General features: G+C 41.5%; 1 pseudogene; it reads right to left on the bottom strand.

Moving 5' to 3' along the window:
- Window positions 1–737: 737 nt before the first annotated feature.
- On the bottom strand, window positions 738–21,234 carry LOC119899938 (annotated as a pseudogene).
- Window positions 21,235–24,969: the final 3,735 nt, after the last annotated feature.

The following is a 24,969-nucleotide window of genomic DNA, read 5'->3' as shown; positions in this document are numbered from 1 at the left end:
ATGAGCAGAATTTTACGATACATAATAAGACAGAATAATCTTGACAATCATTGATGATAATTCAGGCTTTTGACACCTGCTAGTGAAACATGCAAAGGCATGTCTTTTTGTGACTTATTATTTGTGTATGAACTAGGTCGTGGCATCTTCACTTCTGCTCAGTTTGGAAAGAGACTTTCTGTGAACTAATGAGCAAACAGGAATGTGAGAAGAGACAGAGACTTCATCATGACCGCATGAAGGTGTTCCATTTTAATGGAAAATTGTGGTGGTGCGTATAGATCTGCATAGTCTAATCATAATTAAATTACATGTTGCTTTTGGTCTGCTGAACATACAGACATTGTTGATCAATTAACTGACAGGTTTAAATTACACTGAACTGAACTCAAAGATCTAAGACTTTCTCTATGTACACAAAAGGCCGATTTCTCTCAAATATTGTTCACAAATCTGTCAAAACCTGTGTTAGTGAGTAGGGTTAGGCCCAGATAATCCATCCACCTCACAGGTATGGCATAGCAAGATGCTGATCAGACAGCATGGGTACTGGACAGGTGAGTGATGATAAATGGGGGCAAAAACATGTGTTGCATTATAATTTTGTTCAGTGTAAATACTAAATTTATTAGTAATAATAAAAGATACATGTGTTTATACCGAAAGAAGCTTCTCATTGTAGCAGCTTCACATTTTGCATTTGTAAGTGTGAGAGAAACAGGAAAAACAGTCAATACTGATGTTAAGAATCAGTTCTTTATTGCATGCAGCATGGGAGGAAAACAAGTCTAACGACAGGCAGGTGAAAAAAACTCACAGGAACAGGAAGCAACATCTCTTTCACTGGTGACAGAACCTCCCGTCTTCTACCTAATGAATCATGCTATGTTCTGTCACAAGATGAAACACACAGTTTACTCAGAGATTTCGTCTTCCCTACAGACACATTACACAACATATAGTACTTTAGCAAACATAGGTCTCTACACTCATTTATACTTCATTATGACAATAAGTCATAAGGCACAGTTTACTTCTAAAGTGTTACAATCACAATGCAAAATAATATTTTCCCACAGTAATTTGATTAGATGCATTCATTGACAAGCTAAGAAGAAGATTAAGATGTGGATTATGATTTAGAGCAGTACATTTTCACCAAGTAGGCTGTATAAAAATCAGATCAGCGCACAATGGTCACATGCAGTAGTTTGACAGTACTGTATTATCAGTTAGTATCAGAGCATGCAGTTCCTCCCAGCTGAGGAGGTCCCTCCTTCTGACACTCAAAGGGCCACACTATTTTCTACCACCTCTGGATCCAGGTATGTGTATGGTAGTTTCAGACTCTTGTTCCTATTTTGGATGGTTACACTTAACTTATGAAGCTCTCCTTGAAAATCGTTTATCAGCTGGCTCCTCAATGAACCGGTTCTCCGGGTATTGGCCAAGAAAAACCTGATGAGATCAGATTGTTTTTATTAAACATAATAAAGTGTACAGTTGTAGGAAGTGAGCAGGATCAAAGGGTATTTTGGCAGATTGACTGAGTTCTTTATAGATTATAAATATATAAGTCGCGCCTCCAACCGGAGATGCACCAGCCTCAGATACCATCAAAAAGATAAAAAAACACAATAAAGCCGGACGGCTTATTTCCATTGCGGTCCTTTTTTGGAAGGCAAATGGGTAGAAGCATCATGAAAAGGCAACCAGTTAGTTGTTAGTAGCTTCCAAGTAGACATTGGTTCTCTTAAAAATATATATTAAAAAAATAATAAATAAAGTGCAATACAGTAACAATACATTATACAATAAAACTAATCGTTGCACATTCCTATAGACCATACAACACTAGTTCTGTCACAACATCACTATACATCATATAAGGGAATTCACTAAGTTTTGAATGGGCCAGTACAATACAAACTTAACAATGAGATTCAAAGAAAAGCATATTGACAACATTTCATAATATTTATATTATAATTGTTATTCTGAGGGAAAACGGCCACTCAGCCACTTTTTAAGTGAGAACTAGCCAAAGAGTCAATCATCTTAATGCTCATTGGTGGCCTATTCCACATAATGGCAGATGAATACAGGAAAGTATCCTTCCCCATACAACTCTTAAACCTTATGGGTACCAGATCAGTTGTACTCCCTCTTGTGGTATAATTATGGTATTCCCTAATTTTGGTAAAGTAGTTGTACAGGTACTTTAGCTTCATGGTGTACAATCCTGTAAGTTAGACACATTTTAATTTGTGAAACTCGCTCTTCTACCCTCAGCCATTTAAGGCTGATGAAATGAGCGGGAAGAAGATGGGAGTTTAAGGATCAGTCGCACCAATTTATTTTGCAATGTCTGCAGCTTCTTTTTAAGGATCATAGATGCACTTATATACCAGGAGAGGCATGCATAATCAAAATGACACTGGATTAGAGCCCCTGCCACCGTCTCTAATGCTGTTCTATTCAAAAAAATTGAGATTCTAGCCAGAAATCTGATTCTTTGGTTGATTTTAGTGAGCACCATCTGAGCCATGCACTCTCCTGATAAATGATTGTTTAAGACACAGCCTAAGTAATTGACAGATTCCTTGGCTTGGATCTCAGTGTCTCCTACCATTATCTTAACGTCTGTGGCCTTCTTTAGCTTAAACTTTGAGTATGGCCTCTGTTTTACCAAGATGGAGTGACAACCTGTTGTCAGACAACCAATCGACTAATATGAAATAATTCCCAGCTCAGGACTTTTTCGACCTCAGATTTATCCTTGTGCGATACCATTAATGTAGAATCATCTGCATATAAAAAAGTTCACATGAGCAAGCAGATTTTATATCACTAATATACAAGAGAAAATAACTCTAATGATAATTATACACCTGCTTTACACAACTAAAACAAAAACTCTTTATGAAATTTTATTTTTCATGACGTCTTGGGCACTTACAGAGTCAGACTGCTTGCTGAGTAGCCATGCGGCGGCCATTCCGTGAAGTGTTGTGTCGACGTCAGGTAGTGTGTTCATCATCGTGGCCTCGCTTGCTGTCCCCTTTGTGGTTGGTGGAGGAAGTCGCAGAGAGGTGGGAGTGTTGGGCATCCAGCCACCATGGTCATACTGCAATTAATAAAATGATTGACAGATGACTAATTAATACTTTTTGAAATCAGGCCATGTCGATCAGTCGGTCCACATTGAAATAGTTCAGCAACCACTAGATGTATTGCCATGATTTGAACAAAAGACAGTCATGGTAATGGTACCTAGACAATGATTCCTAATGACTTTTACTCTAGCACCACCATGTGGTTCACATTTGTGGATTTGTCTCAAACCTCCAGCTGGAGGGCCAATTATTAATGGCCCTCCAGCTGAAGCGTTGAGGCTGAAGCGTTCCCCTCAGGAAGAACTGTAATAACTTTGGTGATCCACTGACCTTTCATCTGCTGCCATCATCAAAATGTTTATTTGTCCAATACTTTGGTTTAAAACTGGAGACGTCGGCCTCGGCTGTACTGTGCACATTCTTGCATGCTAACTTGGTAAACTAACACTGATCTTAGTAAACATTATACCTGCTTCACTAACAAGGACCACGCCAAGTTAGATTTATAGTGGTTTATGTAATGAATATTTATACATTGAGGGGTCGACGGGAGAGAGATGAAAAGGGGAGAGGGATGAAGGGGTCGAGGATGGAGGGATGTAGGAGGTTGTTTAGGGTTTGGCGGCTGGAGCGGCCAGGACCCCAGGGGGTCAAATCTCAGTGTGGGGGCTCCTCTCGAAAAGCGGCTTGCATGTGATTACTTGGCAGAATAATGGATTTTTAGCGTGCATGTCTTTCATGGTGGGAGGAAACCAAGTGCGCAAGTGCGTGGAGAACATGCAAACTCCGTACAGAAAGGCCTGGGCTGAGCGAGGTCTAACCAGAACCTTCTTGATGTGAAGCCGCAGTGCTGTCCACCGGGCCACCGTGCTGCCGATTAAAAGAGGTGAAAAAACAGAGTTTGGGTGGGAGGGATGTGAGAACTGAAAAACGGGAGAGAGAGAGGTTAGACAGGCTTATATACGTGAGTGCATGTGCTTGGATTAGAGAGGCACAGGTGGATGAAATGAGGCCAACCACGGGTGGTTGATTGAATGAGGCGCAGGTGGTAGAATTGGTGAGAGAGAGAGGCGTGGTCCTGTTCCTGAACCTCAGTTTAAATAACTCCATTAAAAGCCCTCATGTTGGCATCATCATTATTAATGTGTTAGCATTTGGCTCGCCTGTGCTAAAGTGCAGCCTCACAGACCTGCTATCATGGCTGTAGATCCTAGTTTATATTAAAGGCTCACTTACACCATCCACAGAGTCAGGTGTCATTCATGTCTCTCCAGTCCAAAGAAAACTGAAAATGTAATTTAAATAGCAACAGAAGGATTCACCTGGCCAGAATTCACAGCAGCGTGCTGTGCTGAGCCAGTGAAGATCACCACGGTGACAAACCTGACCAACTCAGCCACGGTGGAATCATTTATCCTCATTGACATTTTGCTTTTCTTTGAAGCCCACCTGTGTCTGCATTTGAAAGGAATCCATGTTCAAAAATGTCCTGAATCCACTTCTGCAGCTCAGCGTCTTTCTTTACATCAGCGTCATTCTTGTAGTAGTAGCTGAGCACTCCCTGCACAAACCTTTGAGAAATTTGGAACAATTAGATGAAACACATTCCTACTTGAATGATACATTTTTATACACACTGCAGCGGCCTCTTTTCTAAGACAATTTAATGGTACAATTTAAAGACAATTTAATGGTAATCTCTTAGAAAGATCACTTCTGTTCTTTTTAAGACCTTAGGGCAATATTTGACCCAGTAGGTCATGCTGTACAACTTTAATATTTCTGCTCTCCTTGGATGTGTCAGAAGCTATTTATGTTACCATTCCAGATTATATGGAGATGCAATAGAGAAAAAGCTGAGAGTTTTATCCTCACCTAGTATGAAATCTAAATTTCAAAGGCAATATCACCATTATAACCATGATCCTGTAGATTATAATGCTATTGAATGTCTTATAGTACTCCTGGACTACAACTGTATTCATTTGATTTAAAGAAACTGAAAAAAACTAATTCTGATACAGTTTATAAAGACAATACAAGGCGGTCTAGTGCTGCTCTTGGTGGGAACTGTTGGGCTTCTGTAAATAATATCACAGAGTACGGTCTAGACCTGCTTTTTATGAAAAGTTACATAAGAACTACTGTTGTGAATTTGCGCAATATAAATAAAATTGAATTGAATTAAATACTACAAATCAGCCACCAGATGGCGACATGGTGTGTTCACATGTAACGTTGGCCCTCCGCTACGTCCGTCCCAGAGTGGAGAGGGCAGCTCAAGTGTTCAAGAAGGCAGAACATGAAAGTACAGTGACGTAATCCACTCCACCATCGCAAGACTGCAAACACAACACGCAGATGCATTCATCGCCATCTCCGGGGATTTCAACCACGTGACACTGGACTCCACACTGTCAGACTTTCACTGGTTTGTAAGCTGCCCCACGAGGAAGAACAGGACATTAGATCTTCTGTATGCCAACGTGAGGGAAGCTTACATTGCCACTGCTCTGCCCCCACTGTACTGCCACAGTACAAACCACAGATCAAGAGACAGTCCACAACCAAACGCTCCTTCAGGAAATGGTCTCCTGAGGCAGCGGAGGCTCTGAGAGACTGCTTTGAATGTACCGACTGGAGCGTCCTTCAGGAAGCACATGGTGAGGATATCGAGGGGCTCACACACTGCCCTACTGACTACCTGAACTTCTGCATGGACGTTGTGGTCCCCACTAGAACTGTACGCTGCTTCCCCAACAACAAACCCTGGATCACCAGTAATTTCAAGGACATCCTGAACAGGAAGAAGAGGGAATTCAAGGATGGTGACAGGGATGAGCTGAAGCGCGTACAGGGGGAACTCAAGGTCCACCTAAGAGAGGCGAAGGAGGAAGCTGCAGCATAACAGGGTATGGAGGATGCCATGTCACATCTGGACAAGGAGAGCAGTACTGTAAGAATGGTGGGGGGGTTTATTGCTCCAGCACCTTCGACACCATCCAGCCGCTCCTGCTGTGAGACAAGCTGACAGACATGAGGGTGGACCCATTCCTGGTTACATGGATTACGGACTACCTCACATAGAGACCACAGTACAACAGACTGAAGCATCAAGGATGGACAGGAGGAGTACAGGAGCCTGGTAGAGGACTTTGTGAGGTGGTGCAGGACCAACCATCTGCAGCTGAACACTTCCAAGACTAAGGAGATGGTGGTGGACATTAGAAGGAAGAAATCACATCTCCAGCCTGTGTCTGGGGCTGCAGCTGGATGACAAGCTGGACTGGACAGCAAATATGGACACCCTCCTGGAAAGGACAGAGCCGTCTGTACTTCCTGAGAAGACTGGGGTCCTTCAACATCTGCAAAAAACTGCTGCAGATGTCATCAACAGACTTAAAAACTCTTTCATCCCCCTCATCAGACTTTACAACAGCTCCCAGTCATGGCAGGGGGGACAACAGACAACAGGGCAATTTCTAACTCTTATCTGCACTCCATTTGCTAACGTAATCTGTACACTGTAGCCACCTGTTCGGAAGCTCCGTCTTAAACCGGACTCTTATCCAATTTAAATTTAAATTTAAATTAATCCACACTTTTTCGTTACATTTTTTATATCCTTTTATTTAACTTAAGTTTTTAACTTAAGTTTTACGTAGGTTACGGATTTTAGTCATCCGACATGGATTTTAAGCTAGATGACGGTAAAAACGCCATCAACGCTACTGACCACAACAAAGCTCCGGTGACTATGTTAGCCGAGATAACTCTGCCCCATGAGGACAGCACACTCCTTAAGATTGCTGACCTTATGGAAGACATCCGACGACTTTCAGAGGAACTCAAAGAGAAAGATTCCCTGCTGACTGGCTTTATGGATGTGGCTTCAGTACAAGCCAAACAGATTGTTTCTCTTAGCGCAACCGCCAACATCCAGGACACCGTGTTTTGGGACCCCTCTAGCCTTCCCAGGCTTTCCGCCTGCTCGACTCCAAAGCATCAGTCAATACGGGCTGAAGTGGTGGTCCATGGCTGCAAGAGAGGCTCGGACGGAGCTGCCTCTCCTCCACACGTCGGCGTCTCCAACCGCTATGCAGCCCTGTCTGACGACACTCTGGTCCATCCAGCGGATGCACCTACGCCTTCGAGTCTCCCTGATACGGATCTCTTTCGACGGATAGTGCCTGCCGACACTGTTGCATCTCCTCTACCGGCTACATCTCCTGCACTGGCGGCAATCAGCTGGGTCAAAAACCTCCGCTTCCCTACTCTTCAATGTGAGATCACTTTCAAGTAAGACTTTTATCTTAAATGATTTTATCTTGTCTGCAAATCTAAATTTTATGTTTTTAACTGAATCCTGGTTGCAGATGAATGACTATAGCCAGCCAGCTGAACTGTGTCCGCCTCAATATGATTGTTTTAGTCAACCGAGGGTCAGTGGTCGTGGTGGTGGGCTAGTGTTAAAAATTTAAATGTCATCAAGTACGCTGTGATGAATTTAACTCCTTTGAAGTTCTCACTCTTAAAGTTGGAGGGCTGCAACCTGTCATATTTGTTATAATTTATCGCCCCCCAAAACCGCCTGGAGAATTTTTATCAGAACTTCCTGAATTTTTATCTACTCTGGTTTAAAATTACGACAGAATTGTTCTTTGTGGCGATTTTAATATTCATGTTGATGACCCCAACAATGTTAATGCAACTGACTTTTTAAATATGGCCACTTCTTTTAACTTCAAACAACATGTCAGAGGGCAAACACATAACCGTGGTCATACACTGGACTTGGTTTTTACCCTGGGTGTCAGCATTTCCTCTGTGGAATTAGTGGACATGACCATATCTGACCACAGATGGATTGTTTTTAGCTGCGATTCGCCTGTTACTCATGCCGCCTCACCAAGCTCCGTGTGTTCTCGCATCTTTAATGAACAAAGTGTTTCAAAGTTTTGCACATTCTTTCAGAGCCAAAGCCAACACCTGTCTGATTCCAACACCAACAATCTGGTCGGTCACTTCAATCATATCTGCTTGTCGTCACTAAATATTACTGCTCCTCTAAAGGTTAGGCCTACGTCTAAAGCTAGTAAGCAACCCTGGATAAATGACAGCATTCGCAGCCTAAAAAGGGAATGCAGGAAAGCAGAGCGCAGATGTAAAAATCCAGTCTCCAAGTCCATTACCTCAGTCTGAAGGATTTATTAATTAACTACAATAACAATTTTATTTTATTTAAATTTTGTTTTAAAATAGGTTTAATGTAGGTTTACTGTATGTATGATTTTCCCTCTGGATAAATAAAAGTATATATCTATCTACAGTCATTTGGGGCTAACAACCCAGGTAAGGCATAATTCCATCTTGGGCTAATTAAACAAGCCAAACTTGCAGGTATGATCACTCGATCATAACTGGACCAAAATAGTCAAGTGACACAAATTTGGAAGACTATAAAATAAGTGTAATATTTACAAAATATAGGCCTACAGCTTGCCCTTACTTTAAATAAAGTTTAGCATTTCACAGAGAAACTCAGAGAGAAATGTTTCTGGTGCACTTTAAAAACTGAGCTCTCAAAAACAAGGGAAAAAAGCATTAAAATGGGGAAATATTATTTAAAATAAGCAAAATTATCTGCCAACAGAACAAGAATATTTCACTTGCTACTTAAGGCCAAAAAAACTTGAAACAAGTGAAATTCTCTTAACATAAAAGCCGCCTGGTAAGAAGAAATATCCTGTCAGACAAAAAACAAGTATATTTTGCCTTCAGTTAAGATAATTAATCTTACTAAGATTTTAGTTTTTGCAGTGTATTACTTTACAAGATGACGACATGGTGGATATTTTACATGCACGGACCAAGTAAAGCAACCACATGCGATGCACCTGCTGCTGAAAACGGAATCGTGTTTGGAAAAATCCAACAGACAAGTTCTGAGTCCTTTCAGCAACTTTATAAAACATACTGCTGATGGAGAAAGTCAACAGAGCAGACACATACAGTGAGAGAGACGGACAAACGTCAGCTACTGGAGGGAAACAACAGAGACATTTATTCATCTTCTGTTCTATCTTTCACAGAGTTACCGGACTCTGCACTGCAGCTGGCTGGCTTCCAACTCTACAGATCGGACCGCCACACAGAGAACTCGCCAGCATAATGAAGGGTGGAACGTTTTTTTATATCAAGGGCCATTTACATTTTTGGAACATCCTTTGAGGGCCATACTAAGTCATTTAACATATATATCACTAACCTCTAATGTGATGGTTGGAACTGCTTCTCTTTGGTGAGGCGTTTGATGTCAGATGGCAGTGAGGATGACGCTACTCGCAGCTGGTCAGTCTTGAGCAGAATCGAGTCTTTGCAAGATTCAGTTTTAAAAAGCTCACAGCAGTAGGTTGTCCCAAACAGAGATGCAAACTTTAGTCCATGTCTCCTCAGAAGCGGAAAGTCCTCAGAATGTACATATAGTTTCTCTGACGGTCCTTCAAGACAAACTGACACTTTGGAACAGTTTTATTTTATCTGGTGCTAGCAGCTCCGCAGCGGCAACAAGGCACTCTTTCACGAACTCTTCCCCACACGTGCTTTATAGTAACGCTAACCCTTAAGGATGGGGGGGTGTAGTGTGGTAGAAGAGCACCAGCTGATCCGGTGTTGTACAGAGTTGTGCGTTCACCTCACAGGATAGTCAAATCATTCATCACTATTGATGAACCACACAAAGAATAATGTTGTTTTTACTTAGAAGACACCCGCGAGGATCACAAGGTGCATGCAATTCTCCATGGGCACGCACAGCTTGACACAAGACCGGTGAATGGCAGCTTCTCAAGATTAAAGTTGTGATACGGTGTGTAAACCCCTGGGATGTTTTTGGGACTGCTACCAACAGTCTGGGTGAGTGTATAGAGGCAGTAACGTCTTACATCTTCTGTGAGGACATCAAGCACCAGCGTGAGTCATAACAATGACAAACCCTGGTGCACAGCTAAACCCAGAGAGCTATGGTGGGAAAAGGAGGCGGAGTATCAAACCTCTTAAAGCTCACAGGGTTGTGTGCTTGAGCTAGTTCTAAACTGCTTAGATCACACATACATTCAACTTTTCTCAATATGGACACACATCCAAAATTCAAGTATTCAGTTCAACTAATATTCAGTTCAACTAATATCAGATTATGATATTGATTTATTTGGTCTTACTGAAACCTGGCTGGGTGAATGAGCCTAAATGAATCCACCCCTCCCAGTCATATTAATACTCACATTCCTCGAGGCACAGGCCGAGGAGGTGGAGTTGCAGCTATCTTCCACTCTAGCCTACTAATCAGCTCTAAACCTAAACTAAACTATAACTCATTTGAAAGCCTTGTTCTTAGTCTTTCGCACCCAAGTTGGAAATCACTGCAACCAATTCTTTTTGTTATAGTGTACCGAGCACCTGGCCCGTACTCTGAATTCTTATCTGAATTTGCAGAGTTTTTGTCAACTTTAGTCCTTAAAATGGACAAAGTTATTATTGTAGGGGATTTTAATATTCATGTGGATGTTGAGAATGACAGCTTCAGTACTGCGTTTATCTCTCTGTTAGATTCCATCGGCTTCTCTCAGAGTGTTCATGAACCGACTCACTGTTTTAACCACACCCTCGACCTTGTTCTGGTGTATGGTATTGAAATTGAACATTTAGTGGTGTTCCCACAGAATCCCTCTTTATCCGACCACTGTTTGATGTCATTTCTTCAGTGTTGTCACATGAGAAGTTATAATAAAATATTTACACAAATGTGAGGAGTGTACTCACTGTATCTATCGATCAAGCCAGATAAAACTCATCAGTTAGCTAAACTTCAAATGTGCCTTCAGGATGTTAAAACCTGGATGACCTGTAATTTTCTTATGTTAAACTCAGACAAAACTGAAGTTATTGTTCTGGGGCCTAAGCACCTCCGTGACGCATTATCTAAAGATATAGTTTCCCTGGATGGCATCGCCCTGGCCTCCAGCACCACTGTGAGGAATCTTGGAGTTATCTTTGATCAGGACATGTCGTTTAAGTCTCACATTAAGCAAATTTCAAGGACCGCCTTTTTTCACCTACGTAATATTGCGAGCAATTCCCCTATATTCCTTCAAGAGCAGCGGTGCGCTGCTGCGGGGATGCTGCTTGGTTGAAATAAACTATTTGATAGCAGCCTATTTCATCTTTGCTGAGCAAAGGTTTTGTAGGAAAGGAATTGAAGGCCTGTCCCAAATGTTGGTGGTTCAACTTCATGTCAATAAAACATCCATGATTTTGCACCAATATAAATGTTATTGTATGGATATCATAAATTTAATTATAAACATAATGTGGAAAATGGATACTGCCTATAATACCTGTGGATGATATCCCAAAGCTGGAGTCCATCATCCCTGTAGTAGAAGTTGGGCACAGCCTCCAGCCCACGCTCCTTGATGTTGTCTGGTATACAGAGCGAGCTGTAGGTCATCGAGGACATCGCTCTCTTCAGGATTGTGAACATTCCGTCTCCACCTGAAGCTGCAAACTAGGGAACATTCTCATATGTGAGGAATAGAATAACATTATAATAATATTGTACATGATATTGGAAAAAAGAAACATGGTTCAGGTAATGGTCGACTGAGGCTGTTATTATTATTATTTATTCGTACCTGCGTGAAAACTCCACTCTTAGATATGAGATGAAGTCGAGCCAAGATGTTTATGTGCAGAGTGTAGCGAGCGTGAGGTATGAGGAGCTGAAGGAAAGAGAAAACTCTGTTTGTTAACAAGTAATAGTGTTACTAAGTCAGAAATCTAGATCTTTTTATTAGCAAGGTGAAATACTTTCAAATGTAGGCACACTTAGACATTATAGTTGATCAGCTATGGAAGATAAAAAATTGAGTTGAATAAACTTTAGTATTCTCCCTCGTGGTTACCTTGTACAGTGGATGCACCGAGGTCACGTTGCGCAGCAGTGACACGGCAAAAACCTCGGCCAGCAGATGAGTGCGCAGCAGGTGAGAGTTGAGCTCATGCTCGTTGAAATCTGCACTTCTCACAAAAATCTTGGCCATCAACCAGTCGTACTCAGAATCAGCAGGAGTAAAGATGGGATTGTCCTCTGCTGGAGTCTGCTTCAGCTGCAGGAGATTGGTTCATGCAATCCATTACTTGTCCTGGTCAATAATGTTTAAGAGTGTTTTCCTGGTTCCTACAGTGTCTGTCAGGAGTTGTGAGCTCAGGCAAATAACAGGCTTTATGGCCCAGAAGCAGAGAAATGACTCGGCAAAACTAGTTTTCTTGATTTATTTAAGAAAAACTCAAAGCGCACAACTCACTGTGGATAGTCCAGAATCCAAACCTAAAGTACAACTTGAAACCAGGTCATCAAAACAGAAAACAGAAAATGTAAAGTCCAAACTCAGACCATGAAGCAAACAACATCCAGAAGGAGTTATAGATATGGAATAAACGTCCCAGAAGACACAGGCAGATGAGTGGGACATGGAATACACACATTAACAAGACAATGATTCAGCAGAGGCTGAACAGAAATGAGAAATATTTAAGCTGACACAAATAAGCAGGAAAACACCAGGTGCAACACATTAGGGACATCTAGAATGGGCATTTCATTTTTCAAATCATGTAGCACCACCTACAGATAAAAAAAAACCCAACTATCATATACCACAGACTTTCACTCCATTTGGTTAACACGCTCATAATGGGATTTGATCCCTCAACCTTTGTATCTGAAGGCTAGTGTCTTATAACCACCTGACTACTCAGATACATTGTCTAAGCAGTGTCTAAACTTGTTCATCAGATGTGTTCAATTGACATGAAATGACCTCCAACAGACGGCACTCGATAACCACAAATGCCATGCCCACCACTATTTTGGTAGTACATATATTTTCTGTTACATATATAAAAAGAATAACTGCACTTCAGCGGGAACTGAACATTTTGTTGGCGGATTTAAGTTCAAACACCGTACAGCTGTGCACAGTTAACACTGGCATCTGAGGTGGGAATCGAACCCGTGTCTAGCAACATAAGACTGTATTATAGCCTGACACTCCACCAACTGAGCAACTGAACCAGACTCCTTACATGCTCACAAATAGATGTTTTGTTGATAGAAAATTGCATTTGCCTTTTTAAAAAAAAGCTTTTCAGCTGTTATTTAGCTGAGTATAAAAATATATATCATGTGTCCACACTCCAAACAGGAAGGGGGCGATATTGCAAGTTATAGAGATGGGGAGAAGTCAGTCTGACGATTTTGGCATTTTAAGAGAGAGAAAAGGCATATGGCTACATTTTGATGTTGTCTGTAGCTGCACACATGCCAGAGCAGTAAGCTTTTGAAGTTGAGAAGGTTTGAAGAGAGTTGAGTTTCTGCTTCCAAGAACCCATTCATTTTAAAATGCATAAAACTATTAATATAAAATCAGCCATTATAGATATCAGTAATAAAAGTAATAGCACCCATCTCTTGAACAGGATGTACAATTTGAAGTTGAAATGAAGTTTCTAGGACAGACGCTGCAGGAGCAGATAGAGAAGATAGCTCCAGCTCTCACACTAACAAATCATAAAGAGCAAAGACAACAAAAGTGTGAGAGCTAACTAAAACAGCAAACAGGCAGAAATGAAACAAAGCATGAAACAAATACCAGACACAGACAATTTCAAAATAAGACAAAAACCAAAAAAAAGACTGACCAAACCGTGACCGTACAGTTTCCTATGGGGATTCCTTAGGGGGAAATTCATATTTTCATCAGAGCATGTGTGTCAAGTAAATGAAATTGACCTGACTTAACTCTCAGTCAAACTGGCTCGGGATCAGGCATGAGGAGATAAACTGTTATCCTAGCAGAGAGAATTCTGGGGATTCATCTTAAGACTTAATATCACAGAGTGCGGTCTAGAACTGCTCTTTTATGAGCGCTATGAGATAACTGTTGTTATGATTTGTGGCTATATAAATAAAATTGAACTGAATTGAATTAATACTCTAATTTACACGTTTACTATGAGCTAGATTTGAGTGCTAATCTTACCTGAATAGCAATTGGCATCAGCTTATTATCAGATCTCTTGTGTAGAAGGAGGACTGCTGCTTCCCGTTGATGGTGTTTGCTTTCACTCCATCCAAACACTTGTAGTCACACAGGAAGATGTTGCCTCTCTGTTTGAAATTTTAGTGAGGGTGAGTAATTGTTTGAATCATGCATACAGTACGGTGGCCCTGAGGCTCAAAAAACATCAACATTTCACAAAACACAACACCTTCCACAGGGCCCGGCTGCCGGAGATAATAGCGGCCATTCTAGTGATCCGTAGGTCCACAGCAACATACCCGTGTGAAGTCGATTGGATGAACGGTTCCTGACATAATTGAAATACTACCAAACAGACAGAGATTCCTGCCTTTAGTAGAGAGATGAATGTGTTAAGGTGGGATGGTGCTAATCAGCCTAAGAGACCCTCTAAATGCTACATTGCTGTAAATTGGTTGTTTCGCCGTCAGGCAGCTGGTGGAGCTCTGGGCATCTGTTAAACATTTGACTTTATTGGAAAAACTACACTTTGATAAGTCCTGCTCCCGCTTCTTATCTGCAGTATGTTGCTTGGTGCTGTACGCTATATATGACGTGCACCGGGAAGTGGCGTGGCCACACTGCAGAAGCCACAACTCTGAACTGTCACATTTTAACGCTAATAATGCGTTGTCCCTGATGTCCCTGTACATGAATTGTTTAACACACCGTGAAAATTACATGTGATGATTGAACATTGGTACAGATTTGAGCATGTACAACATGGCATCAATGTGTTAAGGCTTTTCTGAGACAGTTTGAAAGTGGATATGACCAACCTGCTAGGAGCAGTATATCAGAGTGTAACAATAGTCACTTCCTGTTGCCAGTAGGTGGCGCTGTGACTATGAGTGAATATTGGCTTGTAGATGTTTGGGACTCTTATCAATTATGTAAAGTTTGGTACAGATTAGACCATGTAGACTGAAGTTACACAACAACTTCCTGTTTCATGGCGAATCATCAGTTTTGTAGAAAACCACAGACGCGAGTAGGGCTGTCACGATAACCGCAAAACTGAGACACTGCGCTATTGGTCAAGCCTAACGTGACCGCGGTGGGTGGCAAGCACCGCAACAACCGCAATGTTCATACTTTACACTTAAGGGCGTGTAACATAATAAATGAGTGCATCAAAAGTTCCACAACCATAACGAGCTCTGTACTGGTTCCAGGACGGATCGCCATGGGCTGTACGTGACCTGACTTCAAACTTTGAAGCGGTAAGTGTTGCCGTGTTTTGTGTTGTTGTTGTTTATTTTAAAGGTTAGCTAACTTGACGTTAGCATATTGCTTGGCTAATGTGGCTAGCAGGCTCGGCGGTGTTGAACTAACGTTGTGATCCTGAGGGACAGTCGGGAGAAACTGAACGGTAAGCCCCATTTGAATCTCACTAACTAATGAGCGCAGTGTGCCAGCTGGACCGCTGTGTGTGTGTGTGTGTGTGTGTGTGTGTGTGTGCGCGCGTTGCTGCAGTATGTAAATTGACTTGAGACATGCCCTGGAGGTAACGATACTGTATACTTAGCTACTTGTGAAAAAGACACGGTCAAACTACAAAAATGAGTTTGCTTGGCAATGTTGTTGACTAGCACCCAGCAGCTAGGTTGCTCCGACCATAAAGCTGCTGTTCTCGGCTCGCTGTGCAGCGAGGTGACAGATACTCTTACTCTGCTTTATGGCACCAAATTACTTCATTGACCTTATTTTGGGTCAAAGTCGTCAAACTTTTTCAGCAATTTTTATCAGATTTTCCTGCTGATTCTATTCATGTAGTTTTTATGTCCTGGTGACCAGTGAAAGTGCAGTTCAGCTCTCTCCTCATTCATTCAGATAGGAGCATGGTCTTGTTAGTCCAAAATAGCTGCCCGGAGGCGTCGCCAAGATGGCGGCCGAATGGCAGGACTTGCCTTTGGTAAAATGTAGCGCGGGGGCTGCTCATTATAGGCTCCATAACAGTGAGTTAATATGTGCATCATGCATGTGTTCAGGGTGCGACTGTTACTATAATTTAAATGATCACTTATTATTTCAATCGCCTCCTCCCTCCTTTAAAACTCAGTTTAAAATTTGTGCAAGGTCACTGCTGACAATAGTACACAATAGAAACAGGAAATGGACTGTTACCAGGGAAGTGTTGGCCCACTAATCCCATAATCTGAAATATCATTGCGTTTTGTGAAATATTCTTGTGTTTTGACCCTCAGAGTCATCATTTACAGTGTGGATATTTCATATACTAAGTGCAATTTCACATTTAATTACCAGCAAGTACCTTCATTTCATCATCCAGTTTACCCTGACCACTGAGGAAGACCATGTCATCAGTGACAGGAAAGTTATCGGGCAGAGTTGTACAACGTTTGATCATCATGGGGTTGACGCCATTCAGAAACTGGTAGCCAAAAAAAGCATCATCCCTCCAATTTTCTTTGACATAGACTGTAAAAATAAGAAAGAGATTAACTTCACTGAGTTCCAAACATGCTGCATGTGAAACAGACATAAATTAACTCTGTTTCTAGTTCTTTCAAAGTGAGTTGTTTGCCAGACTCTTGATTATATGAAATGGAAAGGGGGGGTAATGGAAAATCAGTTTAGATACAGTCGCAGGAAAAAGTAAGTACAGTACCTGGATTTCTGTCATAAAATGTGATCTGATCTTCATCTAAGTCACAACAGACAAACACAGTCTGCTTAAACTAATACCACACAGACAATTCTATGTTTTCTAGAGCCAGACTGATGTGGGTTTTTCGGGGCCAAAGCCGAAGCTGATATTAAAGTAAAAAAGAGTTGATTTCTAAGCCGACATTTTGATGATGAAAATGATTTGGATAGTAGACCCCTTTTCCTGTATAAAATACACTTTGAACAGCCGATATTGAAAGCTGTTCTGTATGTGGGCTATAAAACCTTTTCCTGAATGGATTTATGTTCCAAAATGCCTTAATATTTGCTGCTAGAAGGTGCAAGTTTTTCACCCATCTGCAAACAAAGAGTGAGAGAGAATAAACGTGTATTTTATAGGGCTTGGCACGTTAACGTGTTATTATCGCGTTAAATTAATTTATTAACGCCACGATTTATTTTATCGCACGTTAACACAGTTTATTTTAATTGTTATTAGTTTGAAAGTCCGTTGCTCACTGGTTTTGAATACACATCCAGTCAAACCCTGGGTCACAGGAGGGGGGGAAGTTGACCAGCCTGCAAATCAGCCACCCAAACAAGCAACGGAGGCTTAGGCAGACTGCGCTGTCGTCTTTTTCCGTATTTTTCCACCCGCGATCCGGCAGCAGGTGAGCCGCTTGCTTTTTAATGACGCAGCCTATCAAACAGCCAAAACCAACGTCTGCACAGTGTTCAATGTTGCTTTAACGTTACCTGGTCTGTGCTTGTAAAATATCCACCACTACTTCAGGAGGCAGACACCATCTCCACATTTAAGAGTAGGCTTAAGACTTTCCTCTTTGATAAAGCTTATAGTTAGGGCTGGCTCAGGTGAGTCCTCAACCATCCCTTAGTTATGCTGCTATAGGCCTAGACTGCCGGGGGATTTCCCATGATGCACTGAGCTCCTCTCTCCTCTACTTTCTCTCCCTCTGTATGCAACCTCATCCCATTATTGCATGTTACTAACACAACTTCTCCCCTTTCTGGTAGTCTTGTGCTTTCTCGTCTCTCTCCTCTCTCCTCCTATCACTTCCTGCAGGTTTTCTGGCTCTGGAGCTGTGGAGTCTGGATCTGTGGTTGCGGGTCGCCTGCTGCCCCCGTGTTCCTGCTCGACACCCTCTGCTGCAACGACTATTGTTACTAGTCCTGTTGTTATTATTGTTATTATAATCATTAACATTACGATTGTTACCATTAACACTACTAAATATCTGTACCATTTTTCATTTAGTCTATAGCAACATCACCTTTACTGTCTGTACCTCTGTGTGGATATTGTGTAGGCTGCCTCCCTCCCCTCTCTCTCTCTCTCTCTCTCTCTCCTTACATCCCTCTCTCTCTCTCCTTACATCCCTCTCTCTCTCCTTCTCTCTCTCTCCCTCTCTCTCTCTCCTTCTCTCTCTCTCTCCTTACATCCCTCTCTCTCTCCCCCTCTCTCTCTCTCCTTCTCTCTCTCTCTCTCTCTCTCTCTCTCTCTCTTCTCTCTCTCCTTCTCTCTCTCCTTACATCACTCTCTCTCTCCTTACATCCCTCTCTCTCTCTCCTTCTCTCTCTCTCTCTCTCTCTCTCTCTCCTTCTCTCTCTCTCCTTCTCTCTCCTTACATCACTCTCTCTCTCCTTACATCCCTCTCTCTCTCCTTCTCTCTCTCTCTCTCTCTCTCTCTCTCCTTCTCTCTCTCTCCTTCTCTCTCTCCTTACATCACTCTCTCTCTCCTTACATCCCTCTCTCTCTCTCCTTCTCTCTCTCTCCCTCTCTCTCTCTCTCTCTCTCTCTCCCTCTCTCCTCTCTCTCTCTCTCTCTCTCCTTCTCTCTCTCTCTCTCTCTCTCTCTCTCTCTCTCTCTCTCTCTCTCTCTCTCTCTCTCTCTCTCTCTCTCTCCCCCCCTTCACCCCAACCGGTCGAGGCAGATGGCCGCCCACCCTGAGTCATGGTTCTGCTCGAGGTTTCTGCCTCTTAAAAGGAAGTTTTTCCTTGCCTCTGTCGCCTAGTGCTGCTCTTGGTGGGAACTGTTGGGCTTCTGTAAATAGCATCACAGAGTTCGGTCTAGACCTGCTCTTTATGAAAAGCGCTGTGAGATAACTGTTGTTGTGATTTGGCGCTATATAAATAAAATGGAATTGAATTGAATTGAATTACTTGTTACATCATTTTCACCGTCATCGTCCATCCCGATGTTTAAATGTAGACATCGTCCCAACCCTCCTGAACAGACCGTTTCTGCTGCTCCCTGATAAAAGATACCTGCTGATACCTGTTCAGAAAACCCCCCCAGAAAACTGGACTGATGGTAACGCCCTGGCAGTGGCAAATAGCTTTGGTTTAATATTTGATTTGATTACATTAATGTTTAAGTTGAGATTTACAAGAAATATTTTATTTCTACTGTGTAAAGGGAATACTGCTTTGAAAAAGCTCCTTATTTGTTTAAATGCAAACCACATGTTATTGCACTGTTATGTATATAGCAGTACATTTAAATTAAAAGTGCGCAATACACTACTTTAGAATTCATTATTCAATTTTGCACATAATCTGCTATAATAACTATTTTCACTGTAGCATATTCACTACTACTACTACACTGTTTCAGAAATAAATCTACAGTCATGTCTGTCAGCAGTGTAGCTTTCAACACCCAACTACCGTAACATTAAACTGCTGTGAAAAACAGGAGGGTTAGCAAGTCATCAATGTTTTCAGGAGAGGAGAAGTGATTGGGCCATTTACAGTATTATTTAAGTCATGTATTTCAGTCATGTCATGTGACAAATGACCAACTTAGCATGATCATATACTCTCCTCAGTTGATGTTTCCACATGCTTGTTGTGTTTCAGATGAAGTTCAGATCACAAATCTGTCCAAATAAGGTTATTGTTCACCCCTCTGTACATGTGTGAAGAGTCTATTGGTTTAAATCAAGGCAGGCTGTGTGTCATTTAAGCCACATGCAAGCCTTTCTACTCAGCTGCATCATTCAGTCTGCACACAGGCACAGAGGGGAGGGACAGAGTCAGAGACCCTATCATGACCTCAGGAAACCTGTTTCATAGTACCCAAGAATCCTTCACAACTGTGAAGTATTCAGTACAATCTCAGTACAAGCTTATCTCAGGGCTAAAAACCATTTTATAATTTTTAGGTAATGAGATGCAGTTGAATATCTGAATGGCTGTTGAATGTATACTATTAAACTGCCATGATAGTACAGTACCTGATGTCGGGGTCTGTGTTGAGCAGAACATCCAATTGGTGTACCGACGGATGTCTTCAATATTAGTCCAGTTCTTATGCCAATGAAACATTTCCTCCTTTTTCAGATCATACAGCCTAGAAAATAAAAGCAAGTACTAACTTTATCGTTATCTCTTTAATAGTTTTGATAGGCAGGTAAGTAAGCAGGTACATAGTTATAAAGATATCTGACAGAAATTGAGGACTTCACCCTCTGAATGCATTTTCTTGGTGAAGGAGAACTGGACCTCACTGGGCAGAGAAGAGGGGTCTTTTTCCTTTATGCAGTGAGGTAGTCCCTCTACATACACATTCCAGCTAGGAAAAACAGGGAAGAGCAGAGAGTTGAGGAACATACCAGTATCTGCCATTTTGATGAAGAGTATGCAAGCATAATATACTTGACATGTACTCATGTATTCCAACATATGTTATCGTAAAAAACGTGGTTACATGTTGATTTTGGGGCGCATAAAGCTAAAATGTGTGGCTCTTACCAATAGTCTTGATCTCGCTGCTTCAGCTCTTGCTCCTGAATGGACCTGCCAAGAGGACTGATGTCTTCCCAGTCTGTCAGAGCTTAAAGAAAAAAAACACAGTAAGGTTTGAAATTGAAATTGTTGCTGGCATGAATTTACTCCAGGAGTTATTTTTCTTTTATGTCTTCTGTGAACAGCGCAAACCTGTTCCCTCTCTGAAGCGGTGCACCTCACTGTCAGTGATCCACCTGTAGATGGGAAAGATGTAGGTCTTTCCCTGAGGGGATTTCACTTCCACCTTGGCAGGGAACCAGTCTTTTTCAAATGATTGAAACTCTTTTTGTAGCTCTATCAGGACCAGCTCTCCAAGGGATGTTGGGCAGGACACGGTACAATGATGCTTCTGGAGTAATAAGGGAAATGTTTTGAAAACATTTATACAAGATATGAAGAGAACATGTACAACCACTTATTAGCATCCAATTACTGAAGAAGGGTGAACAAAATAGAACTTGTGCAACACATTGGCACTGCATTAAATTCTAAAGATTTGCATGGATTTGTTTTGCTTTGTTCACCTTTGTGGCCATAGATTACAGAACAGGACATATCCTGTTGCTGCACAGTCTGACTTGGTGAGGGCTAAATTCAGCTTCTCTAAATTGAGCCAAGTTGAGTTTTACATTTAAACATACAGAGGGATATTTCAGACTTACTGATCCAATGTAGGATCTAAATCTAATGAGCAAACTGCGTTCGCTCCTTCCTTCTGTGCCCATCAGATTAATGTAATGTGTTAATGTTCAATTAATGAAAGTGTTAGCGCCAGTGTATACAGTCACTTCATAATCCATCATTTTCGCTCTGAAACGCAGACAAAACCTGGTGGGGAGAGAATAATAATAATAACCATTAAAGCTGTTTTGTCACAAAGGGCTTACTTTCTGTTGCCAGCAGGTAGCGTAAAATTTACAGAAACGTGGCCCCGGGGCTGCTCTGTAGGGGGCCCTAGTGAGGCATTTTGCCACGCCCATTTTGCCCCTGGGTTCAAACTTGCTTGGGAGCCAGTCACGTATTGTTCAAGTATGTCAGCATCCAGGTAGCATTTCGTTTGGGGCTGATGTAAAGCAGTTGGTTACCTGAGACATTTATCAAGGGTTGTTTCTCGAGGCAGTATTGATCACTACATTACAGCCCTGTACAACACTACACAAGTTTAACTGACACTGACACCCCAGGAAAAGTACAATACAAGTTGTAGCCTAATATTCTGCCCACAGTACAGCAGGCTATAAAGGTTTTGTGTATATTGTAGGCTGTATTGAAATATGAGGCACCCACTTACACCTTTTTGTTTGCCATTAAATGCTCAACAATACCATTTTTTATGCCGAGTTGTACTCCGAATGAGCCCAGCATGGGTGTGCAATTTAAATAATGACCGAAAATTACCCAAACATTTCAATCCATGTATCATTCGTTCATAAACAGTTTGACAAATTAACTAAAACAGCAATAACAAATATTACTGAATTACTTTGATACTGAGGTACTGAACGTCGTGCTTTGCGTTTTTCTTACAGAACAACACTTATGTTGATGTTCAAACTCATCTTTATCACATTAAATCAGGCAACGCCATCACCCCAGTGTATCTGCGGCATGTTTATCAAATGCAAGATGCTACACAAATGTGAAGACACAAAAAATCTCAAAATCAATATTTTTCCGCTTTGGTCTTAAAACAGCGAAACATGGCTTCAACATAATTGCAATTATTTGCACAATTGCACACTGTCTTAGTACTTCCACTAAAATGCTTGTTTTTGACAGGCTCAGATGGTTCTTACAAAAAGATCCTTTTTGTTATTTTCATGTTTACATCATCATTTTAATATAGTCCTCTATAGGCTTCCATAATTAGCTAGGTATTAAACTGGACATTTTTACCTGTTTTGTGAAATGATACCCGTTTAATACTTAATGTGCAATACTCTCTGCTGCAATTCTGCTGCTACTATTTGTTCATTATTAGTGTTAATAGTAAATAGTAATTACTATTAAATAGTAATAGTAATAGTAATTAGTGTTATTAATAATAATAATAATAACAATTATTTTAATTATATAAATACTGTACATATTCACACTCCTTTATATTTTTCTTGTATTTATATCTTAGACCCCATCCCGACTAGGCTGCTTAAAGATGTTCTACCCTTAGTCAGCACCTCTATACTAGATATGATCAATCTATCTCTATCAACAGGCTATGTACCACAGTACTTTAAAGTAGCTGTAATTAAACCTCTTCTGAAAAAACCCAAACTTGATCCGGATGTTTTAGCCAACTATAGACCTATATCTAACCTTCCATTTCTCTCTAAGGTTCTGGAGAAAGCAGTTGCTAAACAGCTGTGTGACTTTCTACAGGGCAATAGTTTATTTGAGGATTTTCAGTCAGGATTTAGAGCTCATCATAGCACAGAGACAGCACTGGTGAAAATTACTAACGACCTCCTTATTGCATCAGACAAAGGACTTGTCTCTGTACTGGTTTTATTAGATCTTAGTGCTGCATTTGATACCATTGACCATCAGATCCTATTGCAGAGACTGGAATATTTCATTGGCATTAAAGGAACCGCTCTAAGCTGGTTTAAGTCCTATTTATCAGATCGATTTCAGTTTGTACATGTTAACGATGAGTCCTCCATGCACGCCAAAGTTACTCATGGAGTTCCTCAAGGATCTGTCCTTGGACCAATCCTCTTCACTTTATATATGCTTCCTTTAGGCAATATTATCAGGAAACATTCCATAAGCTTTCATTGTTATGCAGATGATACTCAGTTATATCTATCGATCAAGCCAGTTGAAACTCATCAGTTAGCTAAACTTCAAATGTGCCTTCAGGATGTTAAAACCTGGATGACCTGTAATTTTCTCATGTTAAACTCAGATAAAACTGAAGTTATTGCTCTGGGGCCTAAGCACCTCCGTGACGCATTATCTAAAGATATAGTTTCCCTGGATGGCATCGACCTGGCCTCCAGCACCACTGTGAGGAATCTTGGAGTTATCTTTGATCAGGACATGTCGTTTAAGTCTCACATTAAGCAAATTTCAAGGACCGCCTTTTTTCACCTACGTAATATTGCGAAAATCAGGAACATCCTGTCTAAAAATGATGCAGAAAAACTAGTCCATGCATTTGTTACTTCTAGGCTGGATTACTGCAATTCCTTATTATCAGGCTGCTCGAAAAAGTCCATTAAGACTCTTCAGCTGATCCAGAATGCTGCAGCACGTGTTCTGACAGGAACCAGGAAAAGAGATCACATTTCTCCTGTTTTAGCTTCTTTGCATTGGCTTCCAGTAAAATCCAGAATAGAATTTAAAATCCTTCTTCTTACCTACAAAGCTCTTAATGGTCAGGCACCATCTTATCTTAAAGAGCTCATAGTACCTTACTACCCCACCAGAGCACTGCGCTCCCAGAATGCAGGGTTACTTGTGGTTCCTAGAGTCTCCAAAAGTAGACTAGGAGCCAGAGCGTTCAGCTATCAAGCTCCTCTCCTGTGGAACCAGGTTCCAGTTTGGGTTCAGGAGGCAGACACCATCTCCACATTTAAGAGTAGGCTTAAGACTTTCCTCTTTGATAAAGCTTATAGTTAGGGCTGGCTCTGGTAGTCCTGAACCATCCCTTAGTTATGCTGCTATAGGCCTAGACTGCCGGGGGATTTCCCATGATGCACTGAGCTCCTCTCTCCTCTACTTTCTCTCCCTCTGTATGCAACCTTATCCCATTATTGCATGTTACTAACACAACTTCTCCCCTTTCTGGTAGTCTTGTGCTTTCTCGTCTCTCTCCTCTCTCCTATCACTTCCTGCAGGTTTTCTGACTCTGGAGCTGTGGAGTCTGGATCTGTGGTTGCGGGTCACCTGCTGCCCCCGTGTTCCTGCTCGACACCTTCTGCTGCAACGACTATTGTTGCTAGTCTTATTGTTATTATTGTTATTATAATCATTAACATTACGATGGTTACCATTAACACTATTATAAATATCTGTACCATTTTTCATTTAGTCTATAGCAACATTACCTTTACTGTCTGTACCTTTGTGTGGATATTGTGTAGGCTGCCTCCCTCCCCTCTCTCTCTCCTTACATCTCTCTCTCTCTCTCCTTACATCTCTCTCTCTCTCTCTCTCTCTCTCTCCCCAACCGGTCGAGGCAGATGGCCGCCCACCCTGAGCCATGGTTCTGCTCAAGGTTTCTGCCTCTTAAAAGGAAGTTTTTCCTTGCCTCTGTCGCCTAGTGC

This window comes from Micropterus salmoides, unplaced genomic scaffold (genome assembly GCF_014851395.1).
Source record: "Micropterus salmoides isolate LMB-PRFRI ecotype aquatic unplaced genomic scaffold, ASM1485139v1 Ms_hic_scaffold_12, whole genome shotgun sequence".
NCBI lineage: Eukaryota > Metazoa > Chordata > Actinopteri > Centrarchiformes > Centrarchidae > Micropterus > Micropterus salmoides.
This window is presented reverse-complemented; position numbering and strand designations above follow the sequence as displayed.